At 47.1% G+C, this 5,754-nt stretch overlaps 1 protein-coding gene across 2 annotated transcripts in view; it reads right to left on the bottom strand.

The window, feature by feature from the left end:
• LOC139421542 (adhesion G protein-coupled receptor E5-like) overlaps positions 1–4,270 on the bottom strand; it is a 78,660-nt gene extending 74,390 nt beyond the window's left edge. Inside the window, exon 1 of one of the 2 annotated variants that reach the window (XM_071172545.1) lies at positions 4,039–4,270. The gene's annotated coding sequence lies outside the window, so the exon portion shown is untranslated. The remainder of the gene's footprint in view (positions 1–4,038) is intronic. The other variant, XM_071172546.1, reaches the window with a different exon arrangement.
• Positions 4,271–5,754: the final 1,484 nt, after the last annotated feature.

Raw genomic sequence — 5,754 nt, 5'->3', positions numbered from 1 at the left:
CATCTCTCTCTCTCTCTCTCTCTCTCTCTCTCTCTCTCTCTCCATCTCTCTCCATATTCCTCCCTATCACCTTCTCCATATGATTGCGTGCTGAAACGTAGTAATTACAGTGGCTTTTTAATTATGCATTCCTTGTCCTCTCGCTGCTCCTGCTGGATGGAGGGGGAACCGGCTTAACCTTTAATTAGTGTGAGTGAGCCGAGCTAGCCCACCAATGAGGCTCAGACTCAGCCAGGGATGGAGCTGGTCCTCTGGACTGTGGAGGAGGCCTGATAGGGGTGTTAGGGTTGTATCCATTGGCCCATCTCTGATCTCTTATTCCATTCCATATCTGATCTAGCCCCTAGATCTGCACCCGGGGAGCTGGGGCCTGGATAGAGGTTGAAACCCCTGCATACTCGTATCCTGACCCTAACAACGCAGAGGTTGCTCTGTTAGCTCCTTCAGAGTTCAGACCCCCGCTCAACCCCTTACTCCTCTTGTCCCTCATCGACCGATTACTCCAGCGCCTGTCTCTCCCAGGATGCACACACACATACAGTATATAACCTTGTACCCCTCCCACTTTCTCTCCCAGCTCCAGCACCTCACCTCTGGTTGCCCCACCGCCCCACCTTCACTCCACCCCACCACAGAGAGCCTCTCCTCACAGCTGGTAGCCTGCATGGTCTCAAAGAATCCAGCTAACACTGCTGATCTCTTTAAATACATTCATATGTTGCTCTCACATCTTCGACTTCCTGTAGCTCTAGGCTGAAGGTTTACCATCAGTAGGCTGAAGGTTTACCATCAGTAGCATGAAGGTTTACCATCAGTAGGCTGAAGGTTTACCATCAGTAGGCTGAAGGTTTACCATCAGTAGGCTGAAGGTTATTCATCAGTAGGCTGAAGGTTTACCATCAGTAGGCTGAAGGTTTACCATCAGTAGCATGAAGGTTTACCATCAGTAGGCTGAAGGTTTACCATCAGTAGGCTGAAGGTTTACCATCAGTAGGCTGAGGTTTTACCATCAGTAGGCTGAAGGTTTACCATCAGTAGGCTGAAGGTTTACCATCAGTAGGCTGAATGTTTACCATCAGTAGGCTGAAGGTTTACCATCAGTAGGCTTACCACAAGGAGCTGATGCAATGTGGCAGTTAGGGTCTGCTGACTAATTAAAATGCAGTTCATTTGAGATCTGTGTTGATTAGACCCTCCGGTTCTGTCCCTGTTTGTCTTATCATGGCTGTGGTAGTTAGCGGCTTGTTAGTGATGTTTTAGTCACCTACTGTACATGACAGACAGTACTATCAAGGTGATACTAAAGCATAGCTACACTCGTTTCTTGTTGGTAACTAACTAGAGACATATGGATGGCAATAAAACGAATTAGGATCTGGCTTTATGAGGTAATTAGTATGTAAAAATGCAAGCATACACATTTCATTTGTATTGCTTATTTATGGCTTATGAATGAGTAATGTGTGGTGTGTTAGGGGCTAAGGTGATGTATTGGAACTGGACGGGCCAATCATTAATAATAGATCGCTGTCACTTTTCTAAAGTTCTCACTTATGAATTGCAAATCAGGGGGAAAAACCACAAGAGGTATGAGGAAATTAATTAAAAATCCCTTATAGATACTAGCACACATAATTTTATTGTAATAATTTCCCACTTTAATGATTTTATTCCATTCCATAAAAAAAGGTTTTATCAGTTCCACTGTGGGGACAAAACATTAAGAACACCTGCTTTTCCCATAACATACGCTGACCAGGTGAATCCATGTGGAAGCTATGATCCCTTATTAATGTCACCTGTTAAATCAAATTCAATCAGTATAGATGAAGGGGTGGAGACAGAACGATTTTTAAGCCTTGAGACATTTGAAACATGGATTGTGTATGTGTGCCATTCAGAGGGTGAATAGGCCAGACCAAAGTTTGAAGTGTTTTTGAACAGGGTATGGTAGTAGGTGCCAGGCGCACTAGTTTGAGTGTGTCAAGAACTGCAACACTGTTGGGTTTTTCACATGCAACAGTTTCCCGTGTGTATCAGGAACGGTACACCACCCAAAGGACATCCTGCCAACTTGACACAATTGTGGGAAGCATTGGAGTCAACATGTGCTTGCATTACTATGGAACACTTTCAACACCTTGTAGAGTCCATGCCCCGACGAATTGAGCCTGTTCTGAGGGCAAACGGGGGGTGCAACTCAATATTAGGAAGGTGTCCCTAATGTTTTATAGACTCAGTATATATTTAATGTCTGGATTTGAAGCGGTTTCTCTCCAAGCCTTTAATATAAACTAAATACCTAATTGATTTCTGATTATCTTCTAACGGGCAAATAATTAGTGTTTCTTCCAAATGCACTGGGTTCCCCCAAAGGATACTTTCACATTGAATTTGAATGAAATAAAGAAGCACGATTCAATGAACTAAAATTAACTTGACAATAATCACCAGCCGAGCTCTCGATCGAAACAACATTCAGATGTAAAGACAATAAACACACCTCCAACAGAACACACCTCTAACAGAACACACCTCCAACAGAACACACCTCCAACAGAACACACCTCTAACAGAACACACCTCCAACAGAACACACCTCCAACAGAGCACACCTCCAGCAGAACACACCTCCAACAGAACACACCTCCAACAGAACACACCTCCAACAGAACACACCTCCAACAGAACACACCTCCAGCAGAACACACCTCCAACAGAACACACCTCCAGCAGAACACACCTCCAACAGAACACACCTCCAACAGAACACACCTCCAACAGAACACATCTCCAACAGAACACACCTCCAGCAGAACACACCTCCGGCAGAACACACCTCCAACAGAACACACCTCCAACAGAACACACCTCCAACAGAATACACCTCCAACAAAACACACCTCCAACAGAACACACCTCTAACAGAACACACCTCCAACAGAACACACCTCCAGCAGAACACACCTCCAACAGAACACACTCCAACAGAACACACCTCCAACAGAACACACCTCCAACAGAACACACCTCTAACAGAACACACCTCTAACAGAACACACCTCCAACAGAACACACCTCTAACAGAACACACCACCAACAGAACACACCTCTAACAGAACACACCTCCAACAGAACACACCTCCAACAGAACACACCTCTAACAGAACACACCTCCAACAGAACACACCTCCAACAGAGCACACCTCCAGCAGAACACACCTCCAACAGAACACACCTCCAACAGAACACACCTCCAACAGAACACACCTCCAACAGAACACACCTCCAACAGAAAACACCTCCAGCAGAACACACCTCCAACAGAACACAGCTCCAACAGAACACATCTCCAACAGAACACACCTCCGGCAGAACACACCTCCAACAGAACACACCTCCAACAGAACACACCTCCAACAGAACACACCTCTAACAGAACACACCTCCAACAGAACACACCTCCAGCAGAACACACCTCCAACAGAACACACCTCCAACAGAACACACCTCCAGCAGAACACACTCCAACAGAACACACCTCCAACAGAACACACTCCAACAGAACACACCTCTAACAGAACACACCTCCAACAGAACACACCTCCAGCAGAACACACCTCCAACAGAACACACTCCAACAGAACACACCTCCAACAGAACACACCTCTAACAGAACACACCTCTAACAGAACACACCTCCAACAGAACACACCTCTAACAGAACACACCTCCAACAGAACACACCTCTAACAGAACACACCTCCAACAGAACACACCTCTAACAGAACACACCTCCAACAGAACACACCTCTAACAGAACACACCTCTAACAGAACACACCTCCAACAGAACACACCTCTAACAGAACACACCACCAACAGAACACACCTCTAACAGAACACACCTCTAACAGAACACACCTCTAACAGAAGTTTTGAGGGGAGAGAAAGTGTGTACAGCTCAAACCGAGACAGATTGCTACATTGTTTTCATTCTCACATTCTTCTATTCAAATACTTTCATTTAATTTCTCACCTTTTTTCCTTCTCACTCTCTCAAGAAGGAAATCTCTGGGGTCCAGGTGTCGCCGGGGGTGTGTGTGTGTGTTTGTGTTAGAATGATGATTATTTTTTGTGCTGTTGTAATTATATTGTGCAGTTAGCAGAGTGGTGCGGCTGCAGTGGGTGATCAATCAGAGACTAATGAGAGGCCCAGAGACCTGTAGCAGACTGACTGACTGCAGCCCATAGCCCCTCCACTCTGTCTCCACCCCACTCAGCTCCTAATCAGCCCAATACCATAGGAACGCTGGGAATGTTTGGAATGCTTGGCAGGGCTGGATCTACCACTTGGCCCTCCACTTTTAACCCACTTATTCCCACCCACCTCCTTCCCACTCGGCTCATGTAGGCTAATTAAAGTAGTAGGGAATGTGATGCGGATGTATACCTGAAGCAGATAAAAACACTTCCATTAATAAAAAATATATAAATGGAAGACATTAAACGGCAACAGAAGTGAGAATTAGCGCTGGATTTGGCGAGCAGCGGGTTCAGTAAAGGGTCGCAGTCCTGGGTGTAAAGGGTCACAGTCCAGGGTGTAAAGGGTCACAGTCCAGGGTGTAAAGGGTCACAGTCCTGGGTGTAAAGGGTCACAGTCCTGGGTGTAAAGGGTCACAGTCCCGGGTGTAAAGGGTCACAGTCCTGGGTGTAAAGGGTCACAGTCCAGGGTGTAAAGGGTCACAGTCCAGGGTGTAAAGGGTCACAGTCCAGGGTGTAAAGGGTCACAGTCCTGGGTGTAAAGGGTCACAGTCCTGGGTGTAAAGGGTCACAGTCCAGGGTGTAAAGGGTCACAGTCCTGGGTGTAAAGGGTCACAGTCCTGGGTGTAAAGGGTCACAGTCCAGGGTGTAAAGGGTCACAGTCCAGGGTGTAAAGGGTCACAGTCCTGGGTGTAAAGGGTCACAGTCCAGGGTGTAAAGGGTCACAGTCCTGGGTGTAAAGGGTCACAGTCCTGGGTGTAAAGGGTCACAGTCCTGGGTGTAAAGGGTCACAGTCCTGGGTGTAAAGGGTCACAGCCCTGGGTGTAAAGGGTCACAGTCCAGGGTGTAAAGGGTCACAGTCCTGGGTGTAAAGGGTCACAGTCCTGGGTGTAAAGGGTCACAGTCCAGGGTGTAAAGGGTCACAGTCCTGGGTGTAAAGGGTCACAGTCCTGGGTGTAAAGGGTCACAGTCCTGGGTGTAAAGGGTCACCGTCCAGGGTGTAAAGGGTCACAGTCCTGGGTGTAAAGGGTCACAGTCCTGGGTGTAAAGGGTCACAGTCCAGGGTGTAAAGGGTCACAGTCCTGGGTGTAAAGGGTCACAGTCCTGGGTGTAAAGGGTCACAGTCCAGGGTGTAAAGGGTCACAGTCCTGGGTGTAAAGGGTCACAGTCCTGGGTGTAAAGGGTCACAGTCCTGGGTGTAAAGGGTCACCGTCCAGGGTGTAAAGGGTCACAGTCCTGGGTGTAAAGGGTCACAGTCCTGGGTGTAAAGGGTCACAGTCCTGGGTGTAAAGGGTCATGTAAAAGAGGTTGAATGTATGGCTTAATGAAAAACAGGGAGCATCTAAAGGTGAGTTAATTAAGTGTGGGGGCCATCGCTTAATTAGATTTTCAAAAGGCCCTTCTTTCATTTGATTGGTCTGTCTTCCTCTTCATTCAGAGATGTATGGATGGACTGCTGATGCTGCTCTGCCTGTTGGACCCGGTGTTGTCG

Source organism: Oncorhynchus clarkii, chromosome 12, assembly GCF_045791955.1.
Source record: "Oncorhynchus clarkii lewisi isolate Uvic-CL-2024 chromosome 12, UVic_Ocla_1.0, whole genome shotgun sequence".
NCBI classification, from domain to species: domain Eukaryota; kingdom Metazoa; phylum Chordata; class Actinopteri; order Salmoniformes; family Salmonidae; genus Oncorhynchus; species Oncorhynchus clarkii.
Note: the sequence above shows the minus strand (reverse complement) of the source record. Positions and strands in the feature narration are given on the sequence as shown.